This window comes from Pan troglodytes, chromosome 12 (assembly GCF_028858775.2).
Source record: "Pan troglodytes isolate AG18354 chromosome 12, NHGRI_mPanTro3-v2.0_pri, whole genome shotgun sequence".
Lineage (NCBI taxonomy): Eukaryota > Metazoa > Chordata > Mammalia > Primates > Hominidae > Pan > Pan troglodytes.
In genome coordinates this window covers 102,986,388-102,999,830 of record NC_072410.2, presented here as the reverse complement: position 1 = coordinate 102,999,830, position 13,443 = coordinate 102,986,388, and the positions used below count along the sequence as shown (strand labels likewise).

At 49.0% G+C, this 13,443-nt stretch overlaps 1 long non-coding RNA gene across 1 annotated transcript; it reads left to right on the top strand.

Annotated features, from left to right (window-relative positions):
* The first annotated feature begins 538 nt into the window (after nt 1-538).
* LOC129143098 (uncharacterized) lies at nt 539-11,534 on the top strand. Its single transcript, XR_010149613.1, has 4 exons — nt 539-3,292; nt 4,441-4,707; nt 5,698-5,822; nt 6,645-11,534. It is a non-coding gene; the product is annotated as an uncharacterized LOC129143098 (long non-coding RNA).
* Nucleotides 11,535-13,443: the final 1,909 nt, after the last annotated feature.

The window sequence follows — 13,443 nt, the reverse complement described above, 5'->3', positions numbered from 1 at the left end:
TATCTCCCCACTGTCCTAACCAAAAGCTTACACTTCAGAACCCAAGGCTGTGAGCACAGACCTCACACAGCTGTAACCTGAGAAACTGCCATTGCTGATCTAGTACCAGAACCGCTTCCCCATCCCTGGCTTTCCTGCTGACTTCCCACGAGATAAGACTTTTCTTTAAAAAGGGGGCCTTCTCAGCCACACGCGGTGGATCACACTGTAATCTCAGCACTTTGGGAGGCCGAGGCGGGTGGATCACTTGAGGCCAGGAGTTCGAGATCAGCCTGGCCAACATGGTGAAACCCCATCTCTACTAAAAATACAAAAAAAAAAAAAAAAAAAAAAAAGCAGGGCATGGTGGCATGTACCTGTAATCACAGCTACCCAGGAGGCACAAGAATTGCTTGAACCCAAGATGCAGAGGTTGCAGTGAGCCTGTTTGTACCCCTGCACTCCAGCCTGGGTGACACAGTGAAACCCTGTCTCAAAAAAAAAAAAAAAAAAAAAAAAAGGAGCCTTTGGCCAAGCACAGTGGCTCACACCTGTAATCCCAGCACTTTGGGAGGCTGAGGCGGGTGGATCACTTGAGGTCAGGAGTTTGAAACCAGCCTGGCCAATATGGTGAAACCCTGCCTCTACTAAAAATACAAAAATTAGACAGGCTTGGTGGCATGCGTCTGAAGTCCCAGCTATTCAGGAGGCTGAGGCGGGAGAGCCTCTTGAACCCTGGAGGTGGAGGTTGCAGTGAGCCGAGATCACGCAATTGCACTCCAGCCTGGGCAATAAGAGTGAAACTGTCTCAAAAAAAAAAAAAAAGAAAGAAAAGCCTTCTTGGGCTGACCAAGGTGGTTCATGCCTATAGTCCCAGCACTTTGGGAGGCCTGGGTGGAAGGATTGCTTGAGTCCAGAGGTTCAAGACCAGCTGGGCAACATAATGGGACCCCGTCTCTACAAAAAATTTAAAAATTACCATGGCATGCTGGTACCTGCCTGTAGTCCCATCTACTCGTGAGGCTGAGGCGGGAGGATCACTTGAGCCCAGTAGATGGAGGCTGCAGGTAGCCATGATTGTGCCACTGCACTCCAGCCTGGGCAAGAGTGAGACGCTGAATCAAAAATAAAAGCCATCTCACTTAAGGGCCTTCACACTAGGGCTCCAGTGGAAAAGTAAAGGGCCAAAGGGGAGTGATGAGAAATGGATGCTTGGGAGAGAAGAGGCCTCCAACAAGATTCTTCAGTCTTGGTATGCCAAGGCTGGACAATAAGGAGAATTGGACCCCAACCTGAGTCCCATTTACCCATTGTGTACTTTTCACAGAAATTCCCTAGGCCATTGGCACCTGTGACAGTGAGAACCTATACTTGGCCATCCCAGTAACTGACCTGCTCTCCTGTTGGGAGCTCTACATGGGACACCGGCACCTGAGCTGTAGGCCAGGACCCCTTGACATAGTCCTCATGACAGATAACTCCACCCATCTGCTATTGGCAGTGCAACACTTTTCTCCAGGGGCGCTGTATGAGGGGGTCCCCCGAGGGCTTAAGCTGGTTGACGGGCTAAGGAGGGTGGAGAGAAGTTGTGCAGCCACTGTCCTGAGCCATCAATCACAGGGGTGTGTCACATCAGACACAAGGAAGTGCCTGGATGGTCTTGGTGCCCAACAAGTTGCATTGGCTGTGTCCAAACAGTGGCTGTGGAAGCCCCTCCCAGGCCAGGGGTGCGGGCTTGAGCAATCCCTGTCCAGTGTTCTCGGGGAGCAGAATGTATGGTATCTAATACAGTCTACAACAGCATTTGTGAGGAATGGCCTGTGTTTGGGTGCATGTCATGCCATTAAAATCCCTAGAACTAGAAAGAAGTGGCTTCCAGATCCCAGGCCCCCTGGGTGACTCTCAGCGTCCTGGGCCCCACAGGCCTCAGCTGCCAGATCTGCCCCAATGGCCAGGACTGCGTGGCATCTGTTTCTGATGAAACTGAACCCAGCTGTGGGGTGGATCCCAGGATCTCTCCCTCCAGAGGATTTGCGCCCAGCTTGAGGTGGCCCCAAAGAAAACTGACATGCTAGAGACTCCAGAAACCTTCTCCATGGATTTACCCCATTGGGAGAGAAAAGGCCTCCAACAAGACTCTTCAGTCTTGCTATGTCAAGGCTGGACAATAAGGAGAATCGGACCCCAACCTGAGTCCCATTTACCCATTCTGTACTTTTCACAGAACTTCCCCAGGCCATTGGCACCTGTGACAGTGAGAACCTATACTTGGCCATCCCAGTAACTGACCTGCTCTCCTGTTGGAGCTCTACATGGGACAACAGCTCCCATGCATTTATCCCTCTTCAGACCTCACTGGTGAGAAGCTGGGCTTCTGGGTCCCCATGCTGCTTCATCCCACCTCCCAACCCTGTCTTCAGGCCCACTGCTGATCCCAGTCTAGAACCACAGCACCGCCCCCATCCTGCATGAAGAAGGCCTTGTGCATCTGCCTTGGTGAGATCTTTCCAGGCTGACTGGTCTCTACTCCCTGGGGAGATGATCGAGACCAGCTCACACTGCTGTGTGTCACATCCATACCTTCTATGGGAAAACTAACCCCCCTCGCCTCCTATGTGAAGTCTCAGGCTTCAGAGCCCATTTCAAATGCTGTTTCTCCTATAACCACATAGCCTGCCAACCACTGGATCTCCTTTCTTGTTCCTCCCTCTCCCCCAACTTTTTCCTTTTGAACTCTCATAATCAGAGCCATAACCATTTTCTGCCTTGCACTAGTTACTTGTCCTTGACTGTCTTTATTTTCCCTTCTGAGCTGACTTTCTTGAAGGCAGGGCCCCCAACCTGATCACCATGCCTCAGATAGTATCCAGGTTTTGCCTTCAGCCCCTCAAATAATACATATAAAAATGAACAAATTCCAACATTTATCCACAACCTACTTGATGGCCTAAAAATGCATTTTAAATGGGTGTGTCTGAGGTAACTTGTGAAAAGCCCTGGGGTCAGGAGCCAAGTCCTACCTCAAGGAGCAGCATAAAGGCTTAGTCCAGCCTAGTCCAAGGACTGCCAGGTAAAATAGAGAACAGGCTTTGATCAAAATATGGTTGGAAACAGGATGGTTGTGAGAACTATGGTTGTGTTCCTAGCCTGTTTCCCTAGTGGGATTGTGGCCATCTCTTCCATGATGGCCACAGACCCTTCCATTGACATGTGCAAGGCCGCACTGAAGGATCGCACCTGCAAGCCAACAGAGTCTAGCAGGAACCAAGCCTTCTTCCGACTTGACGTCACCAGCCGTGGTACCTCAGTGAGGGTGAGTAAGGCAAAAGGGCCACCTGCTCCTGCCAGGCCTTAGCATACCATCTAAGCTTTTTCTTCTCAGTCCTGTGGTATTGTTCCATTTTCACACTGCTGATAAAGACATACCTGAGACTGGGCAATTTACAAAAGAAAAAGGGTTAATGGACTGACAGTTCCACATGGCTGGGGAGGCCTCATGATCATGTCAGAAGGTGAAAGGCATGTCTCACATGGCAGCAGATGAGAAGAGAAAACTTGTGCAGGGAAACTCCCCTTTAAAAAACCATCAGATCTCATGAGACTTATTCACTATCACAAGAACAGCACAGGAAAGACCTGCCCCCATGATTCAATTACCTCCCACTGGGTTCCTTCTACAACATGTGGGAATTGTGGGAGCTACAATTCAAGATGAGATTTGGGTGGAGACACAGCCAAACCGTATCATCTGTGTTCTCCATATGCTCTAAAATCTTGGGTTATGTAGTTTGAAGGTGACTATATTATATATGAAAAGGGAATCATGTATGAGAAGGAACCCTTGCTATGAAGGGCTGGCCCACAATTACAAGATATCCAGACTACAGGTGAGATGGCCACTGTATGAATGGAAGTCAGCTGTGCCCCTGAGCTTCATCTCACTGTTGTCACCACCCCTGTCCTCAGGAAATTCCAGCTGACTAGGGAAGAGAATGCCAATGTACAGTTTGCAGCAGGAACTCAAAACATCAGTGACAGTGCCCCAAAATGCTTCAGTTTCCATGTTCTCTTTTTCATTTTTTAGGTCCTATTTTACTTCCTTACCTAATACTTATTATATTGGAGGTATGATGTAAATTGGAGTAATACTGACAGACCTTCTTCTTTGATAGACTAAGTAGTGTTGCTAGAAACAAATCATTGCATAACTAAATCATGATCCACCATGCACATAGCCCACCAACCAATGAAGAAGACCAGCAGAACAGATAGTAGGCTATCTCTTCCAGCCTCAAGCCCCAATGCTGTCATTCCTAAGTTGAGACGTTGAAGTCTCTTTGCCTCCCTGGTACAGAGTCTGTTTGCCTTATCTTGTCCATGAACCAGAGTTCCTTCAAGTCCTTTCTTGCTCTGCAGTTCTACAAACCAGTGAGCCTGCTCTTGCCTCCATGCTTATCCTAGGCTGATGCTGCTCTGCTACTACTCAGTTAAAGAAACATTGGCCCAAGAGGACAGGCACAAGGACAGGTGGAAGAAGAAAGCTGTCCTGCCACCAGGAGATGGCATGGTGGTATGGCAGTCCCAGGTCCGAGGTCAAGGGGTGGCTGGGGAACAGAGGGAGAACTTTGAGTATTTCTGCCTGGGTGCCCTCAGCTTGACATTCTCTCATTCAGCAGGGCCTCAGAGAGAGCAGACAGACACTGGAGATCCAGGCAAGAGTAGCTCAAGGTAAGGGTGTTCTGGAGTATACTTTGGGGGACAAAGGGCAGAAGAAGAAAGTTGTCCATGAGTTCACCAAGCCCTTCCTCTCTTAAGATGAGTCGTTCATTGAGTTTCACCATGGGGAGATGGCCATTGTGAATCAGCCATATTCAACACTCTTTGAGGTAGAACTGATGAGCTTTGCAGATGCCTCAGCAGAATTACTCTTGGACAAGTGTTGGGTGTCAGAGTCACCAGAATTTGATGGCAGCCCCCAGTGGAACATAATAAATAGGTACATATCCTCAGCTAGCAGCTGAGAGGGCAGAACCAGAACCCCAGTCCTACCAGATATAGCCCAAGATTCTGTAAGAATATCTTACATGCTAGAGCAAGATCCCCAAAGTGAGGACCTGATATGGTTAGGCTGTGTCCCCACCCAAAATCTCATCTTGAATTATCCCCACAATCCCCATGTCGAGGGCGGGACCAAGGTTGGAGGTATGGGGGCAGTTTCCCCTGAGCTGTTCTCATGATAGTGACTCTCACGAGATCTGATGGTTTTATAAGTGTCTGACATGTCCCCTGCTTGCACTCACTCCATCCTGCCACCCTGTGAAGAAGGTGCCTGCTTCTCCTTTGCCTTCTGCCATGATTGTAAGTTCCCTGAGGCCTCCACAGCCATGCAGAACTGTGAGTCCATTAAACTTCTTTCCTTTATAAATTACCCAGTCTCGGGTATTTCTTTATAGCAGTGTGAGAAGGGACTAATACAGGACCAAATCTCCCAATAGATCTGAGTCTACCAAATGAGACTTCCATCACTTCTGTGCAGCTTCTCAGTTAGGAACTTCCCCTGACTTCTAGCAGCCTCAAGCCCCCACCCCAGTCCTACTCATACTTCCTCATGTATAAGAAAGGGTCAGCCAGTCCTCACCAGTCCTGAGATAACTACTGGAATGGACACAAGGTTTCTTCAGAGTGCCTCACTCCTTGTTTGTCTCCAAATTCTTCCAGACAGCTGCAAAAAAGAGAATAACCTGCTGGAGGTAGACTTTTACCCTGTCTCCCAGGGTGAGAAGGTCCAATACCCCTCATTGGTCAAGAAGCTGGTGAAGTTTGTGGCACCCAGATTCAAAGAGGTGAGATCTCAGAGAACTGGAAAGGGCTAAATAGGAACCTAGATTCCTGTTTATATGGCCAGTATGGGGACACTGAGCAAAGTCCCTGGGAGCCCCAGGTCCCAAGTACTTCCTAGGCTTTTATAAAGAGATCTGGATGACATGTCCTGCTTGGTGACTTGGCATCAATGTTTAGAAGTCAAGTCTGACAGATGGCAACTGGTAACCAGATTAAGCATGGAGGGTGGGGACAGGGCAGGCTAGCATGGGTGGGACCCTAGCTGATCCTCTGCTTAGACAGTTGTTGACTCTGTGACCTAAACAGGTCATGCCTCCTTTTTGAACCTTACCACCTTCTGCAAAATGGAGCATTAACGTTAAAGTCACTGAAGACTTTAGAAGTATTGATAAAGCATTCAATAAGTAGACTTCCTAATAGGAAATGAAACTGACTCATTCCTGATCAACACCCTCAGAATAATCCCATTTCATGCCTAGATGCAGGAGGAAGCTCATTATCTTCCTCATCCCATTCTCACACTTTAACTCCTCCTCTCCTCCTCTTGTCTCCTTGAAGAAAGCCTGCCCTCTTACTAAAGCCAGTTGGGATGAGGTCCCATAAGGCTTTTGTCTTAGGAAAAAGTGTGGGTGGGAAGGAATTGTTGTTGGGTCACTCTTGGTTTCCCAAGGCCCTGAGACGGGAACTTCTGTTGCTGCTAGAACAGAATGGCCTCTGCCCACACACAGCTCGAGATGCTGTGGAAGCTTCCAGATCCTTGGCCCCTTAAGGTTTGTCCTGCTGTAATGCTCAGTCTTCTGCTATTCACCCACTTCCATTCTCAGGTGTATCCATACCACCTGACCCAATCCTGCCTACACTTGGACCCTGATGGGCATTGTGGTGGCCAGTACTATCCAGAGGAGAGAGGAGGAGGTAAGAGCAGGCCCCTAGCCATGTGTCCAGTAGCAACACTGAGAAGTTCTGCCCCAAAGGTCCTGCCCACAAAGTTCTCTGCACTTTCTCCCTCCATCCCTCCAAACAAACTCAACCTTCTGAAAGCTGCCTCAAGTCCTGACCAGATGGCACCCTCCTGCAGAAGTCCCTGAACAGCAAGCACTCTGCATGTCATGCCTACATCTCAGCCTGAGGAACTCTTGAAGAGGCCTTTCCTCCAGAGCTGAGTGAGCTCTAAGAGCTCTTTGGCCAAAAACCCCTGGCTCTTGCCCATCACACTTGCCTAGTATGATAATTTTCAGGCGTTTTATGAAACATTTAACAAGTCTGATTACCCTTCTAGGAGACAGTCCTAGAATAGAGGTCATATGAACCTAGATCTTAGTCCTCCTGCCTCAGTGAGTCCCTCACCCCATACACACCTTGAACTCAGGCCAGAAGAGAGCACTTGACCATCTGGCTCTGGTTCCAGTGACTCCAGGACTTATATGCCCACAAGCCAAAAGAAGATCAAGATCTGAGTGGGAACTGTGGAAAGCATGTCATGGGAGCCCCTGCCGCCCTTGAAACTCTGCCTTCCTCCTCCTCAAAGAACAGTGCCTGAAGGTCCTGGTTGTGGCCCTGGCTGGCCATCTTGCTTCCTGGTCACGGTGGTGGCCACTGTGCTGGTCCTGTCCAAGATGACCTGTACATCATTCCATGAATGACACGTGACAACAGCTTCCCAGTGTAATAAGCACATTTAACCCAGCACTTGTCAGCACTTCCACTGTTCTGTTGGAAGTGTTCTATCTCACTGATCTTGCCTCTCCTAAAGCAAGGGACAACTCCTGGCACTCCGCTGCAGAGGCCCTTGAAGCCTGTTGGAATTTTAGTGAAATGAGATGCCTGACTTAAGCCATGTTGCCTGGCTTCTCAAGTACCAGCAGACCTATTACTAGCAAGGAAGAAAGCTAGCAGCAAGAATGGTTATTGCATCCTAGAGGCGTTTAGTGGAGGAGAAAACTGCCCTGGTACCGCCATAGCCCTAAGTGCTGCCCAGAGTTCTGAGCTCTCGATGAGCACTTGGAACACGTCTGCCTGCAGCCTCCCTACACTTTCTTATGACTTGTCCTACTTGTCAAGCTCAGCGTGTCCCACTTCTCCACATGAGTCTTCCAGTGACATCTTTGTGACCATCTCCACCCCCTAGGTAAATGCTCCGCGCTGGGATTCCGCAAAACACAGTCTGACTTAGAGATTCTCTGGCATGACTCTCTTCCCCATTGTGTACACTGACTGCCTTAGATGTAGGCCTCTTGTTTGGGGCCCTTCCTGGCCAGACCCTGAAGCAGCCTCTGAGGAGGGTGGTAAGAATGGTTCCCTGGAGCCCAGTTATGGAGTCTGTCTCCTTTCCAGATCATGCTGTAATGGACTGAGATCTCAACTCAGCCCACACTCTTTCCTGGCCTACATAGCCGTCTCAGAAGGGCAATGTTTCTCGCTGTTAAAGCGGGTGGTCCCTCTTGCTAACCTAGCTGAGCATCAGATACTGGTTAGCTGTAAGGGCTGGGAAGTGGGGGGTGTACCCATTGGCCTTGGTGATGAAGACAGCCAGGTCTCCAAGTCCCAGCCGGGACTCCTGCTGGGCCATAAAGGCTTCAATATGCTGGCCTCTCCCCATTGAGGACCTCAGGCCCCAGTTCATTATCAGGATTTTAGAAATACCAAGAGCATCAAAAGAACAGAAAAGAGGCCCTTAAGGGACTACTAATAAGATAGAATTTGCATGTCCTCATTGGACTAGAACCTGAACTGCTTTAAAAAGCAAAAGGCCCTTGGTACAATCTGATGGATGTGAGTGTACAGAGAAGAGGAAACACCTCTGAGGGGTGTGAGAGGCCTCAGTAAGGAAGTTGCAATCTGGAGCCACCTGGGCAGGTCAGAGCTCTATAAGCAGGAGAAGCCAAGGGCATAACACATAGTAGTGCAGGTGTCAGCCAGGAATCAAGGCTATGATAGCTGGAGTCCCAGGCCAAGAACTACAGGGGAAGGAGGAGAAATGTTTGTTCCCCCAACTCCTATCTCCTGCCATGGGGGTGGACTTCTACTAGCTATGACATTCCTACCATCTCTCTGCCTCTTCCCTCTCTCTTTTCTCTCTGCCCCACCCTGGGACACAGTGACTTCCCTGTTGCTAGAGGGAGGGGATGGTGTGGGTTAAAAAAAAAAACAAGCTGCATAGCTCAGCCCCTTCCTCTCTCCCCTCACTCTCCTGGGGGTGCCTGCTTTCAGAGTCTGTGCGGCTCTTGTCTCTTCTTACCATAAACCCTACCTGGGCAGCAGCAGCCGCCGCCCACACCCTCCCCTACCCCCATGGCAGTGCCTGCCACATCCAGGACCATTTCCGAATTCTGAGGCTCTGTTGTTGGAGTGTCCCCTCTAAGCTGCATCCTGCAACCCAGTCCTATTCCCAGAGAAGCCCAGCATCCCCTCTGGATCTGCCTGTCTGCATTACCGTTTGGTTCAAAACCCAGTGCTGGCTACTGGGCCTCTCAGGACACCAGGGAGGCTGGGCTGCGGAGGACTGGTGGGCGAGCTGTCCCCTCCACATTCTGCTAATGCCTGGGACATGAAACTCGTTCCTGCTTCCATGAGGCTCGTATCCTTAATGTCCCTTTTGACTTCAGCTAATTCTAAGTTTTTGACCCTTGCACCTAAATTTGGCCCAAGGCAGAAACAGCGGGGATTGGCTTCTCTGATGGCTGAGTCACTTGTCTTCCTGTTTTCTCCCGCATATTCCACTTCTTGTGGGCGTGAATTAAAGTAGAACCAGGCAGGCGGCACTCTCCTGTTGGTGACCAGCGTTCCACAGTAAAATGGGGTGTGACAGCAGCTGGCAGAGCAGCAGCCTGCCCGGGGCTGTGGGCCACATCCCCCCTCCACCCCAACCAAGCAGCCTGCCCTGCCCTGCCCTGGTGCCAGGCACCAATCAGCTGAGCAAAACAGGCTGAACTCAGGCCCTACGAGGCCAGGACAGCGCCTGTCAAGAACTCCTATTCCCTCCAGGGCAAGAAGAGGGAGGACCGAGGCTTGCCCTGAGCGGAGGGGCTTCCCAGGACACGAGACTTTGTTTCAAAACTGAGCCCTGGGCAAAATGGAGCAAGTTGGTCACCCTAGAGGGAGCTTAGGTTTAAGGAAAAGAATCTGGGACTCTCTAGCTTTGACTCCAGTCTAACATAACTCTCTGATTGTCCCTTTAGTAAAATAGAAATAATGTCAGTCTTGAAAGAATGTCATGAGGCTTTCATGAGGACACATGGAAATGGCAGACATTTGTCTTGCTGGAAGTTTCTCCAGTTTCCCCACCCCTATTCCAGGTAGGTTGCTGTCCTCAGTACCTGAGGTTTTATGTGGAATCACCATTCTCCTTCCCATGATTGTAAGTCAGATTATAAGCAGCATTTGAGTAGATGGAAATGTGATTAGGTCTATGTCCCTTGTCCCAACATTCTTTATGCCAGCTTTCATTCCCACAGCTCCAGCTGGAGACATGCACCCCACAACTTAGCTGTGCCTTGGGGTGTCCTGTCTACTGCAGGACGTCTTCAGTGCCCATAGTGTTCTTCTCCAAATTATGTTTCTGAGCCTTTGCATATTACATCACAGGGCTGGGCCCATGGGACTCCAATCCGGGAGGATGGTCCTGGGCACAAAATTGAATCTTGAGATAGGTCTAAGGTTTGCCATCAGGATTAATGAAAATAAGTGTACACCGGGGAATGCTTCACTAACTGGAAGTCACTGTTATTAAACTGAGAACCGGAAGGGCTAGATCTGGTCATAATTCTGTTAACCAACTGCATAACCTTTAAGCCAGAACCTTTACCTGTAAAATAAAGGAGTAGATGATTTCTCCAGTTCCTTTCCGCTCAAGTGTCCTATGACTGATTAAAATTCTGTGTCCATTAAGCAACTCAAAAGGAATTATGTCTGGCTATCTGAAAGCTCACAGCCAGCCAAGGAGGAAGTGCACTAAAGGCGAGGCCCGGCTGCTCCCCAGCCCAGCACTGCTCGCTGCTGTGTTAATTGACAATGATGGAACAAAGCACATTTTATGAGAGTTCATGAGTAGGAAGTCCAAGGAGCCTATACATTAGTCACGTCTGAAAATCTTCCTTGCTGGTCCTGCAAGCCAGAGGAGCTGGCCACTGCCACTTGCCCAGATGAAGGACGTATCGATCCAGAAAAGGGAACAGTTAGCCAACATTGCTTTATTTGCTCAATCGTAATAAAAACTTTTTCCAGGGAGAAAACCCACATAAAACTATTGGAGACAGAATTCTGGATCAAGTCAGGCCACAACATAAAATTACATGGTAACAGTGGTCTCCAATTTGAGAGAAGCAGCATAATGCGCCCCAAACTCCCACAAAAACCTCAAACCCTTGACTCGGGAAAACAAAAGAAGGTCATCTTCCATCGGCCCTTTCCTCCACTCTCCTTCTCCCCAGACTCCCTTGTGCTTGTATAGGGCAGGGAGGGGGAAGGAAAACAGATCAGTTACCCCGGGATGTCAATCACCCTGTTGAAACTGGTCTGAGTGCCAGACAGACAACCAACATGGCTCCTGCCTTCAGGGTCCACATCTTGAAGAGGGAGAGGAACACAGGAAATGGAAAAACACCCTGGAATTAGATGCTGGGCCAGATGAACTGGAAGTAGTTCTTAAACTTGAGTGTGCCTCAGACTCCCCAGGGGCCTTGTGAAAACACAGATGGCTAGACCCTACCCCCAGGGAGCTAGATTCACTTGGCTTGGGGTAGGGCTGATATTTTGCATTTCTAACATGGTCCTAAGTGCTGCTGGTCCATAGACCATGTGCTGAGAACCAGTACTACAGACAGTGCTCCCCATACTTTAGTGTGCGTATGAACCACCTGGGGGCCTGGGTAAATTGTAAGCTCTGATTCAGCAGGTCTGGTACAGGGCTAGGGATCTGCATTTCTAACTAGCTCCCAGGTGATGCCAATGCTGCCAGTCTGTGGTCCCCATACAGTAGCAAGGGTGCTCCATCTAGACCAGAGTGCGATGGAAGTTAGAGAATGAGATGAGTTTGGGTTGATATTGGCAGGGAAGGTTTAATGGTAGTTACTGGGACTTGGGCTGGTCCCAGAAGAATGAGCAGGATTTAAATAAATGAAAAGGCTGTATTCTGGGAGAGAAATTTGAACACAGGCAGGGCGGTGGGATTGAGAATAGCAAGGGTAGAGGAGTGGACACTGGCCATTGTCACAGATGAGTGACACACCGAGGCTTGGGGCCCTGCATGCAGGTGCCTTGCTCCATCTGCCTCCACCCCACCCTCCCCAAGCAAGAGGCTAGTGCAGTTCCAGTAAGTCTACTGGCAGCCAGTCTTCATAATGGAAATAATTATTGTTCTGTGAGTCCCAGACTGACAGCTCCCAATCCTGCCTGCTCAGCCAACTGGGTTATTTTTTCACCTGGCTTGTTAGTAATGGTTTGTTGTTTGGCAGCATGAAGTGACTCCCACTTTTCCTTTCCAATCTCAAGTCAGAGAAGCCTCAGTTCTCCGAGAGTTGAATGTCTCGAAGCCACACGGGGTGGTTATGGATTTCTCAGCAGGCAGCCAGGGCAACCAGCATGTTCTATATGGTGCTCAGTCATGGGTTCCTCTCCTGATCCAGTGAGGGTCATGATCAGATAAAGGAGTAATAGCCCCTTCTTTCCCACACCCACCCCCCAACCTTGGAAGTCTTCCATTTTCAGGTTTGTTCTAACAAAAGGCTCACCTTTTCTTCAATAGAGCTGCATGTGTAGGTGCAGAAACATGCGAGCTCATGTGCAAAAGGCCTGTCATTTGAAAATGAAACTAATATTTATTGGCTTTCCCAGCAGTGCTGTAACAAGGCTCTACAAACTGAGTGGCTTATAACAACAGAAATTTATTTTCTCACAGTCCTGGAGACTGAGGAGTCCAAAATCAAGGTGTTGGCAAGGCCATGCTCCCTCTGAAGCCTCTAGGGCATGGACCTCACCCCTGGGGAGCTGGAAACCCTTCCTTGCTTTTTCCAGTTTCGGGCATCCCTGGGTGTTCCTTGGCTTGTGGCAGAACAACTCCAGTCTCCACCTCTGTCTTCACAAGCCGTTCTCCCCAGTGTCTGTGTCCAAATTTCCTTTTCCTTGTAAGGACATCAGTCACACAAGGTATCTGTAAGGACCCACCCTACTCCACCTGCATCTTCTTAACTAATTAGATCTGTCATAACTTTATTCCCAAATAAGGTCACATTCTGAGGTACTGGTAGTTAAAACTCCAACATATCTTTTTGGGGGGCCCAATTCAACTCCTAACAGGTACCTTTATAGTTTATAACATTATATTACCTGCTGAATTTGACCTTGTCTTTTAGAGGGGCTTTTTCCTCTAAACTAGAATAGTGACCTGTTTTAAATAAAATCAATGCTGAACTATAAATCAGGCCCTATTCTCAAGGTCAGCTGAGAAGGGGTCAAACACTTATCCACCCCATACCTATTAGCCAGTGATGAATCTGTAAGCTCTAAATAGCAAGTTACTGAGCAGATTATGATAACGAATTCATTTATCCATTCAACACATGTAAGGCCCTTCTGTATGCCAGGCCGTGGTGCTGAGGACACAACAGTAAACAAAAGAGACAAAAA